Below are 15043 nucleotides of genomic sequence, written 5' to 3'. Positions count from 1 at the left end.
GTGAGTCAAGGCAGTGAGGTGAAACCAGCAGCCATGGTAGCCCCTTCTGAGGCCATGAAGCCTTCCAGGTTTCAAGGCGATAGGTGGAGATATCTTACCCTGCACCTATCCCCTTGAAACCTGTCAGACTTCATGGTTTCAAGCTCGAAACGAGTCAAAACAGCATCCAAACAAAACAGCCAGTGAAATGTTGTACAGAGGGGGCTGGATGGGATGTACCTGAGGGTGGGAAGTTGCAGAGCCATTGGCCATCATCTTTGAAAACTCATGGCAACCAGGAGAGGTCCTGGATGATTGGAAAAGGACAAACGTGGTGCCCATCTTTAAGAAAGGGAAAAAGGAGGATCCAGGGAACTACAGACTAGTCAGCCTCACCTCAGTCCCTGGAAAAATCATGGAGCAGATCATCAAAGACTCCATGTTGAAGCACTTGGATGAGAAGAAGGTGATTAGGAACAGCCAACATGGATTCACCAAGGGCAAGTCATGCCTGACCAACGTGAGGGCAAGTCATGCTTAACTAATGAGATGACTGACTATGTGGATGTGGGGAGACCAGTGGATGTGGTGTACCTTTATTTTAGCAAGGCTTTTGATATGGTCTCCCACAGTGTTCCTGTGAGAAAGCTAAGGAAGTACACGCTGGATGAATGGACTGTAAGGTGGGCAGAAAAGTGGCTGGAGCATCAGGCTTAGAGGGTAATGATCAATGGATTGAAGTCCAGCTGGCAACCGGTATCAAGTGGAGTGCCTCAGGGGTTGATTCTGGGGCTGGTTTTGTTTAATATCTTCATCCATGACCTGGAAGATTGTATAAAGTGCACCCTCAGCAAGTTTGAAGATAACACCAAGTTGTGGGGAGTAGTGGATATGCTGGAGGGTAGTACTAAGATTCAGAGTGACCTAGACAATTTGGAGGATTGGGCCAAAAGAAATATCATGAGGTTCAACAAGGACAAGTACAAAGTCCTGCACCTAGAATGGAATAATCCCATGCACCAGTACAGGCTGGGGGCTGACTAGCTGGGCAGCAGCTCTGCAGAAAAGGTCCTGGGGGTTACAGTGGGCAATAAGCTGAATATGCACCAGCAGTGTGTCCTTGTTGTCAATAAACCTAACAGCATACTGGGCTGCACTGGTAGGTGTGTTGCCAATAAGTCGAGGGAAGTGATTCTTTCCCTCTATTCAGCACTGGTGAGGCCACATCTGGAGTACTGTGTTCAGTTTTAGGCCCCCACTACAGAAAGGATGTGGACAAGTTGGAGAGAGTCCAGCAGAGGGTAATAAAAATGGTGCTGGGGCTGGGGCACATGACTTCTGAGGAGAATGGAGGGAACTGGGCTTATTTAGTCTAAAGAAGAGAAGCTTGAGAGGAAATTTAATAGCAGCCTTCAGCTACCTTAAGTGAGGTTCAAAAGAGGATGGAGCTGGACTATTTTCAGCGGTGGCAGATGACAGAACAAGGAGCAATGGTCTCAAGTTACAGCAAGGGAAGTTTAGGTTGAATATTGGGAAGAATTTTCTCACTAGGAGGGTACTAAAACACTGGAACAGGTTACCCAGAGAGGTTGTGGACTCCCCATCATTAAAGGTTTTTAAGACCCATCTTAAAAGCCTTGGCTGGGATGATCTAAATGGGGGTGGTCCTGGTTTGAGCAGGGGGTTGGACTAAGTGACATCCTAAAGTCCCTTCCAACCCTCATTTTTCTATGGTTTCTATGATCTTGAAAAAAAGATTACATGCTCTGCTCCATGACCCATGTCCATATAAATTAAAGCAAGTAATGTTTAGAATATACCCAGATACCATCACAGTGATTTCTACTCTACTGAGAAGACAACTATCACAGCTCCAGAATTCAAATCTGGAGTCAAAATCACTTGGGAAGGATAGTAAAAAGAGGATAGTGTTTGGGATCAGTTGTAGACCTTCAGAGCCAATTTAGTGTGTTTTATTCTAGAGGTTATATCAACTGCTGCCATGTTGTGTACTAGCTACTTTTAAGGGAGAGGAGTACTCCCATTATGGTCAAATCCTTAAATTTACTCTTCTTTTCAAGTATTATTCCTATATACATATCCTAATATACGCTGACTTACCTCCACCTCTGTAGTGATTCCCTTATCATTCTGCTACTGTCTTCCCTGTTTGCTTGGAAGAAATGATGGGTTTTGATGTATACAAACCCTGCTAGGTCAGTGAGTGTTTGAAGACATGCTTCCTTCTTCAATATTGGACAAGCCTAATAAAGACAAAGAAAGAAAAGCCAGCCTGGGCTGCGGACATTAACAGCTGATCTGTGAGCAGCATTTGGAAATCAGCCTTTGGAGAACTTTTTACAATTATTCTGGAAAGACTGGTATAGGAACTTGACACCTGAAAACTGCTGGGTAGAACTGGCAGCAAGGCAATGCAATGCTGAATAGGAGGTTAAAAGATCTGGGCCAGGCATGAGGGATCTCATTATGTTGGTCAGTGCAGCTCAAGTGTCTTGCATGATGATGATCAGGTCTGTGGAAAGCATGACAGGCCTGCAGTCCTGCCTGGAACATTTGATGCGTGATTCTAGTATGAATACCATTAAACCCAAGTACTATTCAGGGGGTCGCTGCTGAAATCATGTCTTTCCAGTGGCTGGTTAACAAAAAGGAGCAAGCTCCAGCAAGGTTAAACGTGAGAGAGAGTTTTTTCAAAATTATTTTCAGAGCTGACAGGAGATCATTTGAAATCTCATTAGTACTAAGCTACAAGATATTAAGTCAGCCATCTTTAGACAATTGCCACTTATTCATTCGTGCCATTAGGTGGTAGTCTAGCAGCACACACATTACAAGCAGCGAGTTCTAATGACACGCATGGAACTAGCTGGAGAAGGACACTTCCATTTCACCACAACTCTCAAGGTTTTGGCATCTGTTTTTTGGCCCACAAATTAAATGAAATCCAAAAGCCTTTGAATAATTTCACAGAAAGGAATGGTGTTTAAATATCATTTCTTGGATCAGTAAGGTCAAGTATTTCTTTTGACTTTAAGTAACCGGAGTCTACTCTGGACCTTAGAAAACATAATGCTGGAAACTGTTGAAGTCAACATGGCTCATGGAAATGTAGCTACTTATAGGAAGTAGGGAAAATATTAAAAGCCCCGAACAATGACAACAAGAGCGACCAAGTTTTATTGAAAATGTTCAGACCAAGTCCAGATCTGCATTTTGACCCTCTGCTCTTTTAGCTTATTGTTCTGCATGTTGCTTTATCGTAGCAGCACTAGAATGCAGATTTTTTTTTTTAAATGCTTCCAGCTTACACCAGCCAGGAAGGTGTATTTGGAATGAAAAACAACAATGTGATTTGTCTTATTAGATCAGCTTAGACTTCAGAGTGTCTCTTAGCAGGAGGTACAGTTCTGTTCACTGTTTTACTGGCTTCTCTTCCTACTACACTGCATTTATCATTGCTCATAGTCTCTGCGACTCACTGGTAGGAGGATTACCTTTCCACAGGATGTCCTGGGCTCTTGTATAACTTTGCCGAGAATCTTTCATTTTATCTGTTGTTTGCCTACTTAGCATGGGCTGCAGCCATGCAGCCCTGGAGCTTTCGAATCCCACAAGTTCTGCGGGGGATTTCTGGCTTTACGGTGTGTGTGCTGCTCGGTGACGCCGACAGAATGCTAAGGTTTCACGGCCAAGGTTTCCAAAAGGCACTTGTGGTGTTTAGGGCCTCATGTCTGACACCTCAAAGGTGGCTGCTGCTTTTCTGACAGTGCCAAGATTCTTCTCTCTGAAAATCAGGTTCCCTGAACAGGACTCAAGTTGAAGCCCTAAGGCCCAAGGCACCCCAAATTACATTTGAAAACCAGATTTCCCACCCCGTCTCCCACCAACCCATAATTTTCATTCTATCAGTATTGTTTTTCTATCTGAATACCTATGGTTTCCATGGACTTTTATTGTTCCTTTTGTATCTTGGATGCAATTGCATCAAATCACAGTATAAATCTGCTATGAAACTGAACATTGCTTTGCCCCCATTTTTTTTTTTTGTAAATCAGATGCTGCTTAGTCTGTCTTGAGTATTTTATCCTGAGGCATTTCAGCTTTGTATGAATGCAGAGAATTTGCCATATGCTTCAGAGAAGCTAGTTTCTGTTTGCTACTCGAGCTTTGTACATGCTGGCTTGTCATCTACATTTGACTTTCTTTGGGAGTGCTTACATAGACCTGGCATGATAATGCCACTTCGGGTTGCCTACCCCGTGACTGATTTCCACCAGGGCATTCTAGATCATGGGGTATTAGCATTGAGAGAGGATATTTTGGATTTAAGTAGCCTATTTAATATGTATCTGAACTGGAGAAGCTGCATCCTGCCATGCTGCGCTGTTAATGGGACAGTGGGCACATCTACACAATATGTTTACTGTGCAATGGACTAATTAGCTGCCAAGTAAATGGTTTGCATCTACATGTGAGCCCCTATTAGGCTGGAGTAAACTAATTTACTCCACAGCAAGATAGTACTTCTAATTACTTGTACTATCCTGACGTGGGGTAAAAAACTCTACAGTATTGCACATATAGATGCTGCCCCAACTGGCTGGGGCATGAGGGTGCTTCAGTGCAGGGGCTGCCTGCCAACTAGCCCCACCCTGAATCACCATTGTGCCCCAACCAGCCCCTCCACAGCATGTTGAGCCAGGGGGAGCAGCCCTGGGCTGGCAGGCTCACCCCTTGGACCTGCAGCCAGCTGGGACTGCTCTGACCTGGCTCACTGTGCTGCAGTCCTGGGCACACATGCCCAGCTTGAATAAATTCTAAGGCAATAAGCTCTGGACTTTGAGTGCATTAATATGCACATGTAGACGCACCCACTGAGAAATGAATCATACCTCCCAGTGTGTGCTCATTCTGGCAATCTACCTCGTCTTCTCAGACAAAGGAGAGTAAGCTGCTGCTATCTGACAACCATGTTTGACTGCATTTGTATTCTTCTTCATATGTGAATATTGAACATGACGTTGCCAGGGTCACACCCTCAGCCCCTCTTGCTCAGGACTGGACCCTCTGAATACAGTGCCTGGTTTTTCTACTTCTGAAAAGGAGCTGGCTGCAGTTGTTTTAGGCACTCAGCACTGCTTTATGTTTGTTCCCCATTGAAATTACTGGAACAAGCTGCATTCAGTCTATTACAGACAAAGTAAGACCCTGGGGATTTCCATTCCTATTCCTTTACAATGCAGAGGAGGCAAGACTTGGGCTGCAAGGAAAAAGACTTAAAGGATTTTGGACACTAGCTCATCCTCTCACTCGAGTTTGCAAGTTGAGGAGCACAGTGTTGCCACAAAGTGTCCCCAAAATTCTGACCCAGTGCAAGCTGTCATGAAGTGGACTATTATTCGCATAACAGTGCTGAGCCTCACCTTGGTAGGTGGAAAGAAGAAGCAGCATGCCTCTCTAAAGTAATTTCTGGTGTAAGGAGAAGCAACAACGGGTCTTGTACAAAGCAATGTCTTGCAAAAGTTCTTTTTACCATGCATTTCAGCTTTGAAGTTTAACAAAATCTTTGGTATGTTTTGCATGTGCTCACTGGCTTTAGCTAAGGGCAGTAGGGGTGTGCGAAATGGGCTGTACTCAATTCTGATTTGCCCCAAACTGGGGACAGTGATTCAGTTTGTTGATTCAAATCCCTTTCCCCAATTCAATTCGGCTGAATCTGAAGATTCAGTACTGATTCAGAGGATCAGTGATTCAGCCGTAGAAACGGCTTTAAATGCTTTTTCTACATACCTTGAGGTACCAGGCGCAGCTTATGAATGCTGTGATGGTGGGGTGGATGGAGCATCCCAGAGGAGCGTGGTGGGGGGCGCCACATACTTGGCAGCAAACCTGAAAGTGGACCAGAAGTACTTCCAGCCCACTCCCAGCCCCCCCGATCAGTGATTGGCTGTGGGGGGGACCCCGGGTGCCCCCCCAAAAACCTAGCAGGTACCAGTCACTGAGCTGGGGGATGGGAGGGGTCCCCCATGTGCTTACCAGTGGATCCACAAATAGACCCAGCAGTACTTCTGGTCCACTTCCGGGTCCACTGCCAAGCACACTGGGGACCCCCCCCCATGCTGCCGTGGGATGCTCCATCCTCCCCAGCACCACAGCATTCACGAGCCGCCTGGTACCTAGTGGTATGTAGAAAAAACATTTAAAGCCATGTCTAAGTCTGAATCATCGAATCTTTCCAAATCTCCCTGAATCGATTTGGAAGGTTCCAAGTTGATTCAGAGAGATTAAAGGGTCTCCAGATTCGATTCAGATTCGGCTGCCAAATCGAGCCGAATCTCTGCCGAATCAAATCAGTAACCAAAGCTTCGCTCTGGCCTAAAGGACAGTATTGCTGCTGTCAAGACTACATATACTGTTGCCACAAGTGGCCTTGCACCCTCTTCACCAGCACAGTAGAGCCCAGGAGGAGAACATCAAGCTTTTGGTTTCCAGGTGTTCCGGGCAAACCTGACCTCCCACGCCACAGTTTGTGCCACTGTTTTAAAATGCCAAGTTGTGCAAAACATTCATAATTGATATAAGAAGTGTGTGTGTATGTGTGTGTGCGTTGGCCGGGGGGGAGGGAGAGACGGTGTTATGCAATGTTGATGTGTCCCTTTGTTCATTTATCAAAGGGGCTACAAGCTACCTGTGTGAAACAATGATTCTGGGTCTGAAACTAATCTACTTCCTCATCAAAGTGAGGACAGGACCCAGTGTCCACAGAGACCTATGCAAAGCCTCTCTCTGTTTTTGAGGTAGACTGCTAGAGTGGACTTGAGCACCAATTCCAATGGCTAAGCACCGCATGAGCACAAAGGTCCTATGCCCTACAGCAGAGGCTGTCAACTGGGACAGCACACCCTATGTAGGAGAAATGCCCAGCTATTGAGACCCACCAGTATAACACAGGGGACTGTAGCAGGTCCCCAAATCAGGCCCCATGTTCTTCCTTTATCTATTTTAATTGGCTGCAGCTATGAGAGTTTCTATTACTGTGCCATATTGTGGCATCTCAATTTCTAAATGAAAGAGGCTTTCTATGTGTGCAAGCGCCGCTCTCCTTTGAAGAGTACCGTCTAGAATATTTGCATATTTTAATCCTGACTCACAAAGAAAATTGCACACAAATGATCCGGGTATAATTATTCGTATTTACTTAAAGGACCACTGCTGCTCTCTGGCAAACTGTGAGAAATAAAATAATATTTTTGCTAAAACCCCTATTAAACTATCATGTATTCCTTTCCCATTGTTGCTAATTACTAGGATATTTGCGTGCAAACAGAAGCTTTCTCCCTCTTTCTCTAATTGAAATTTTATTATAGGCAAACAGAAAGTCGGAAATTAAAAGTAATATATATGCATGTACAGAGGCAATGAAGATTAGCTCTTTGCTCTAAAGGAGCAGTTCTTCCCTGTATGAATCACTGCCACCTAGACTGTGTGAATTCACGGCTCTGGAAGAGATTGGGAAAACAATGTCACCTCCATGAATCAACCAGGAAAGCAGGTGGCTGCAGTTTAGAAAGTGGGGAAAAAGAAAAAATGTGGCTTGTCCCCAAAAAGCACACCGCCTCTGTATATCTCACTACCACACCACAAGTTTACTCTCCTCTGACTTACCCTTCCATCTAGACCAGTGGTTTTTCACCTTGTTTCAGACTCAAGACACCCCTCATTAGACTCAGGGCACCCTTCAGAAAATGCCAGCTCTTAGTTGTCATTCATTTTTTGACTACAAGGAAAAAAAAAAAACAAATGAAAGCAGTTCCTCTGTGGCAAAGAACTCAAAAAAATCAGAACAGGTCAAAATATTTTTAACACTATGGTATTAAATAACACTATATTTGAAATCTCTGGTTTTATCTTGTGAATCATGTTTGCACATCTAATAATACTAACATTGTATGGCACCCCTTGAAAGGATCCTAAGGGACCTGAAGGTGCCCTGGCACCCTGGTTGAGAATCACTGGTCCAGACCTTCACTCCTATTATAGCTGGTGAAATTCTGAGCTGCTTTTTTAAAGCAGCGTTAAATTGTGCTAGGTGTGGGTTTTACCATAGAGCTACTCTATAGATTAGGCAAGCCCAAAAAGAGGCTCTAAATTTTTGTATTTGACCAGATTGCAGCCAGATCAAAGAATCTGCTTTTGCTAAGGTTGGTCATGATGGGATGCATCAGACTAAATCTTACATGCTAGCAAAGAGATGCTCTGTCTGAAGGAGCTCATGTTGTAAAAGACAAGTACAGAGAAAAGAGCATGCAGTGCAAAACACAGTGGAGGGGATTATATTAATTTTCTCACTTCTTGTCAGCACCAGGAAAGAAAAGAGTCTTTAATAAGACAATACCCTAGGAGAAGCTATTCTCACAGAGACCAATTGCCTGTAGTGCTCTTGCAACGTAAAGGCAAAAGAAATGGTCTCTATGGAATAACCCCAGCGTAAGTGGTTTTGCAATAAGCACCGAATGGGTTGAGTGAGGCTCTATGCTGACTTTGTGTTGTAGAGGTAAGACAGCCAGCAGGAACGAGGTATGTTGGGGGAAGAATGCAGCAAATAGTCTGTACTCTACATGTTTTTCCCACAATCTTCATCAGCAATTTCTGTGAAAGTTAGAGCAGCCTCATGGTTGCTCTAAATTACACAGATTGTAGGGCTAGGCCTTTCTTTGGCAAGGATACAGAAGGTATAAAGGAAATCAGTCAGAAGGTATAAAGGGAGATCAATGCACAGGTGATCCCACCAGCAGGGATTTGGCTTCATTGACCATGGGATGCTCTTCCAAGAAGGATTCCTAGGAAGAGACGGGATCCACCTGATGAAGAGAGGGAAGAGCATCTTCGCAGACAGGCTCACTAACCCAGTGAGGAGGGCTATAAACTAGGTTTGCTGGGGAATGGAGACCAAAGCCCTGAGGTAAGTGGGGAAATGAGAGACCTGGAGGAAGCAGAAGCAGGATGGGGGAACAGAGCAGGCCTTATTCTTCCTGAGACAGTAGGGCCATCAGCTAGTCGCATCAGGTGTCTATACACGAATGCACGGAGCCTCAGAAAAAAGCAGGAAGAATTGGAAGTCCTCATACAGTCAAGGGACTATGACGTGATCGGAATAACAGAGACTTGGTGGGAGCTCAAATGACTGGAGCGCTGTCATGGATGGGTATAAACTGTTTAAGAAGGACGGGCAGGGGAAAAGAGGAGGAGGAGTTGCACTGTATGTAAAAGAGCCGTATGATTGCTCAGAGCTCCAGTATGAAACTGGAGATAGGCCTGTTGAAAGCCTCTGGGTGAGGGTCAAAGGAGAGAGCAACAAGGGTGATGTCATGGTGGGGGGGTCCGCTATAGACTACCAGACCAGGAGGAAGTGGTGGATGAGGCTTTCTTCAAACAGCTAGCGCAAGTTTCCCAGTCACAAGTCCTGGTGCTCATGGGGGACTTCAGTCACCTGACATCTGCTGGGAGGGCAATACAGCAGTGTACAGGCAATCTAGAAAGTTTTTGGAGAGCATTGGAGACAATTTCCTGGTGCAGGTGTTGGAGAGACCAATTAAAGGCTGAGCTCTTCTTGACCTGCTGCTCGCAAATGGGGAAGACTTGGTGGGCACGGTAAAAGTGCGTGGCACCTTCGGCAGCAGTGACCATAAGATGACTGAGTTCAGGATCCTGACAAAAGAAAGAAAGGAGAGTATCAGAGTATGTCCCTTGGATTTCAGAAAAGTAGACTTTGACTCTCTCAGGGAACTCATGGGCAGGATCCCCTGGGAGACCAGTCTGAGGGGGAAAGGAGTTCAAGAGAGCTGGTTGTATTTTAAAGAAACCGTACAGAGGGCACAGAAACAAACAACCTTAATGTGCAGGAAGACTAGCAAGTATGGCAAGCAACCAGCTTGGCTTAACAGAGAACAGAGAACTCTTCAGTGAGCTTAAATACAAAAAGGAAGCTTACAAGAAGTGGAAACTTGGACAGACAACTTGGGAGAAGTATAAAAGCATTGCTCAGCCACGCAGGGATGAAGTCAGGAAGGCCAAAGCTCAAATGGAGTTGCAGCTAGCAAAGGATGTGAAGGGTAACAAGAAGGGTTTCTACAAGTATGTTAGCAACAAGAGGAAGATCAGGGTAAGTGTAGGTCTCTTACTGAATGGGAGAGGCAAACTTGTGACAGAGGATGAGGAGAAGGCTTAAAGTACTCCATGCCTTTTTTACCTTGGTCTTCACAGGCAAGGTCAGCTCCCAGACTACTGCACCAGGCAGCACAGTTTGGAGAGGGGGGTCAGCAGCCCTTTGTGTTGAAAAAACAGGTTTGGGTCTATTTAGCAAAGCTGGACATGTACACGTCCATGGGGCTGGATGCACTGCACCCTCGGGTGCTGAGGGAGTTGGCTGACGTGATTGCAGATCCGCTGGCCATTATCTTTGAAACCTTGTGGCAATTGGAAGAAGTCCTGGACAATTAGAAAAAGGCAAATATAGTGCCCATCTTTAAGAAAGGGAAGGAAGAGGATCCAGGGAACTACAGACCTGTCATTCTCACCTCAGTCCCTGGAAAAATCATGGAACAGATCCTTAATGAATCCATTTCTGGAGAAGAAGGAGATTAGGAACAGTCAGCGTGGATTCACCAGGGGCAAGTCACACCTGACCAACCTGACTTCTTTCTATGATATGATTGGCTCAGGAGATGTGGGGAAAGCAGTGGACATTATATACCTTGACTTTAGCAAGGCTTTTGATACTGCCTCTCACAGCATTCTTGCAAACAAGCTGAGGAAGTACGGGTTGAATGAATAGACTGTAAGGTGGATACAAAGCTGACTGGATTGTCAGGTTCAATGGGTAGTAATCAATTGCTCAATGTCTAGCTGGAAGTCAAGTGGAGTACCTCAGGAGTCAGTCCTGGGGCCAGTTTTGTTCAACGTCTTCATTTAATGATCAGAAAGATGGGATGGATTGCACCCTCAGCAATTTTGCAGATGACACCAAGTTGGGGGGTGAAGGGTGGAGCTAGGATTCAGAGTGAAATCAACAGATTGGAGGATTGGGCCAAAAGAAACCGCATGCAGTTCAACAACGACAAGTGCAAAGTCCTGCATTTAGGGCAGAAGAATCCCATGCACCAGTACAGGCTGGGGAATGACTGGATAAGCAGCAGCTCTGCAGAAAATACCTGGTGTTACAGCAGACAAGAAGATGGATATGAGTCAGCAATGTATTCTCATTTCCCAGAAGGCTAACAGCATACTAGGCTGCATTAGTAGGAGTGTTGCCCGCAGATCAAAGGAAATAGTTATTCTGCTCTATTCTGTACTGGTGAGGCCACATCTGGAGTACCGTGTCCTGCTTTGAGACCCCCACTATAGAAAGGATGTGGACAGGTTAGAGAGAGTCCAGCAGAGAGTAATGAAAATAGTGAGGGGGATGGGGCACATGACTTGCGAGGACAGGCTGAGGAAACTGGGTTTATTTAGTTTGCAGAAGTGAAGACTGAGAAGGGATTTGATAGCAGGCTTCATACACCTGGAGGGTAGTTCCAGGTGGAGCTAGACTTTTCTCAGTAGTGGCACATGACAGAACAAGGAGCAATGGTCTCAAGTTGCAACCCTACTGGGAGCAAGAAAGATTTAGGTTGGATGTTAGGAAAAACTCTCACTGTAAGTGTGGTGAAGCACTGGAAAAAGTTGCCTAGAGAGGTGGTGGGATCTCCATCCTTGGAGGTTTTTAAGACCTGGCTCAGAAAAGCCCTGGCTGGGATGATCTAGTTGAGGCTGGTCCTGCTTTGAGCAGGACATTGGACTAGATCGGTGGTCTCCAAAGTGGGGTGTGCAAGACGATCCATTGGGGTGCAGGAAGAAAGTATGAAAACTGCTATTTATATAGATAGGGGTGCACAATCAAAAAAGTTTGGACACCACTGGACTAGATGAGCTCCTGAGGTCCCTTACAACACTAATTTTCTGTGATTTTAAAGATGTCTTTACGCTTATTCAATTTGCAAGAGGGGCTGGTCCCATGAGAATGAAGTGACCAATAGTTCCCAATTTTCTAGGGTGGTCTCAAGTTTTAGGGAGAAATTTTGGCAGACCTGATCCTTCAGTAGGGTTGCACTATGATAATTACAATATCTCTTATGGGTCTAGTTAATATACACACTTTCCCACTGGTCTGTGAAATGTCTGGGACTGAAATTTGGCTGCATTACTTAAAATTTTCCAGCTTAGTTTTGTGATTCAGGGGATCCAATAATTCCAATAAATTCCAGATAGGTTTCTCAGCAGTTATGTGTTTACCTTAGTGGGAAGGCCAAGTCTTTTGAAAATGCATCACTCACTCTTCAGGACAAAGATAAACACTATCCTTACTAGGGCTCCTTCTAATGTAGCAGGGGAATCAATTGATCCTATGATAGGCCTGGCGAGCGAATACAGCTTCTGTCACTGTAATGTTCTTCTCTGCAAAAATCTGTTCCACTATCATTTAGAGCTGTTTATGTCTAATTCAGAAGTGCTTTCTGTAACTGGCAGGGAGTCATTGTGTACAGCACAAGCCACTCAAAGTCATTTCATTGGAGTAGATACGGCACATCTCTGCTGAATACTGAGCAAGAGACACAAGCAGAAACTCCAAGAAAGGGCTGAGCATGCATGGACCTGTAGGTAGATAATATATGCAGCTAATCTGTGATAAGACTGAGTGTTTCCCAACTGGAAAGAGAGAGGATTTGTTTTTGTTTTTTAATTGGAGAGATGACTCCTGGGACATATGGCCTGTGTTTCTAGCCATGAGAATAAGCACCAGGGTGATGGAAATACTATGGCTGCTGATGTTTTGTTTTGGGTTTTTGTTTTTTTTTTAAATGGAGGTTAGCACAACAAACTACCACCTTTCCTATCTCCTTGCCCTCTAGCAGCAGATTCTTGTTTTAATTTCAGTTTGCTTTATTGCTTGCTGGTTAGAGCAGCAGGCAGTACTAAAATTGTTATTAAATGCAATCTGTCTCTTTAATAACAGGTTCAAAATTAAAATCATAAAGTTAATTCATAAACTACAGAAATATATACAATAGTAGGGGCTGCTTACTTTTTATAGGCTTTCTGAAATATACCAATCTGGTGGATTTTCCAGAAATAGGCAACGGTTATTGATAATTTTTCTTTAAATAACCTAAAAAAAGAGACATACAGTAAAAAATTGAATAAAAGTATGTACTTCTTGCTCATTGGGCTGAAGAGCATTGGCTGGATATTATCATCACTTCTGTGTTGCAATAAAACCTGAGAGCTTCACTGAAGGCAAAGAATCTGTTGTAGATACAGAGTTCTTGTCCCAAAAAACCTGTGGTCTAAACGGACAACACTGAGCATGCGTAAATGTGGTGAAATGATTATGCAAAAGACATACGCAGGAGGAAAGTGGCTTATACTAGCCAAGAGACAAACCTGCTGGATATTGCTCGTTCTTTTCTGACTTTCTCCTGAATCAGCGTAGACTTGCCTGCCTTTGTCTTCTTCACCTGCCTTCATATGGTCAGGGCTTGCTTTATAAATGATGCAACGTCCACTTTAAAACTGTTCACTTCCCCAAGCAAGCATGAGGATCTATGGGGTGGGAGCAAGCAGAAACAGGTTACTTTTTTGAGTGCTTCATTATTATTCTTTTTAGAGTTCAGAGTTTCTTCCTCACCTTTCATTTTCAAGGAAAAAAGGAGAAAAGGGAGATGCAAATATTTTCAGTCTTGGGGGGAACCCCCCCAACCAAAAAAAAAGCCTCCCAAAACCCAGAGCTTTGAATTTAGTGTTCTCTACAGTGGAAGTAACAGCTAGAAAATGAAGTGTGGAAGTAGTTAATATGAGCCTCTCACACTACAGAATGAAAATAAGTTTTTATTTTAACTTTCTGTCTAAACTCACGAGGAGTTAATTAATTCAGCAGATAAGGGGTTCAAATGAGACCAAATACTTTTAGTGCTTTAAGAGATGTAAAACCTAAGGTTCTCTCCCTCATTGCAATACTGAAGCACCTTTCAACTATTTGCAGACGTCTCCTCACGTTGCCTTTGTCAGCTAATAACGTCATCTTCTATCCATTTTACAGATGGAGAAATTAAGTAACTTAAGCAAGGTCCCATAAAGAATCTGTGGCAATGCTGAGCATAGGCCCCAGGTCTTCTGCTTCTCTGGCCAGTGCCTTAACTACAAGACCATCCTATGGTGGTATAAGATAACGGACAACTTTTTTCAAAAGCACCTAAGCTTAAGTGACTTTTAAAAAAGTGACTTTGGTGTATAGGAGTCAATTATATATCTACACCACGGCACCAGAGAGTTCACCCCCAAAGCTATTCACATGCTCCTACTCCGTGAAAGTGGAGCCCTAAACCACCACTCCTGAATAATCTGGAAACTTAGGTACTGAGCCTGATGTCAGGGTTGACACACAGGGAAGAAGAGCAGGTGACAGGGATTATTTCCTCAGTGGTCTAACTGGGTGTGTCTACACAAGACGCTACCTCGATAAAGCAACATGCTGTGTTGTCATAGCTCATTACTACAGTGCCATAATGTTGGCAGGCACGAATCATGATGCTAATGCTACTGCATGGTAGAATTGGAAACCAACCGTGTGGCACCAGGACTGTACAGTAATGGCGGTCACTGCTCAGTCATTTAATACTTGCTTGAGCAAGTACTAAATGACTGCACAGAAACAACTGCGCAGTCCGGTGCATGTGTCGATGGGCCTACTGATCTGTATTCCCTGACAGTGTAGACATACCCTATGCCACTTTGTTGGAGGTGAGGACAAGAAAGATGTCCACATGAGGCATCAAAGGCCTATCCTATGTCAAAGACATCAAGTCTTTTGTTTCCTCCCTTATGACAGAATTTTTTGTCTCTGGGCAGACATATATTATTGAAAACATTATTTTCAATGAACCCTCTGCTCTGCCAGCCATCAATGCAACTAGTGAAGTTTCCACTACTGGGAGCAAGCTAACATGGA

The sequence above is a fragment of the Gavialis gangeticus genome, unplaced genomic scaffold (genome assembly GCF_001723915.1).
Source record: "Gavialis gangeticus isolate Ggan-Ray unplaced genomic scaffold, GavGan_comp1, whole genome shotgun sequence".
Taxonomy (NCBI): Eukaryota; Metazoa; Chordata; order Crocodylia; family Gavialidae; genus Gavialis; species Gavialis gangeticus.
This window is presented reverse-complemented; position numbering follows the sequence as displayed.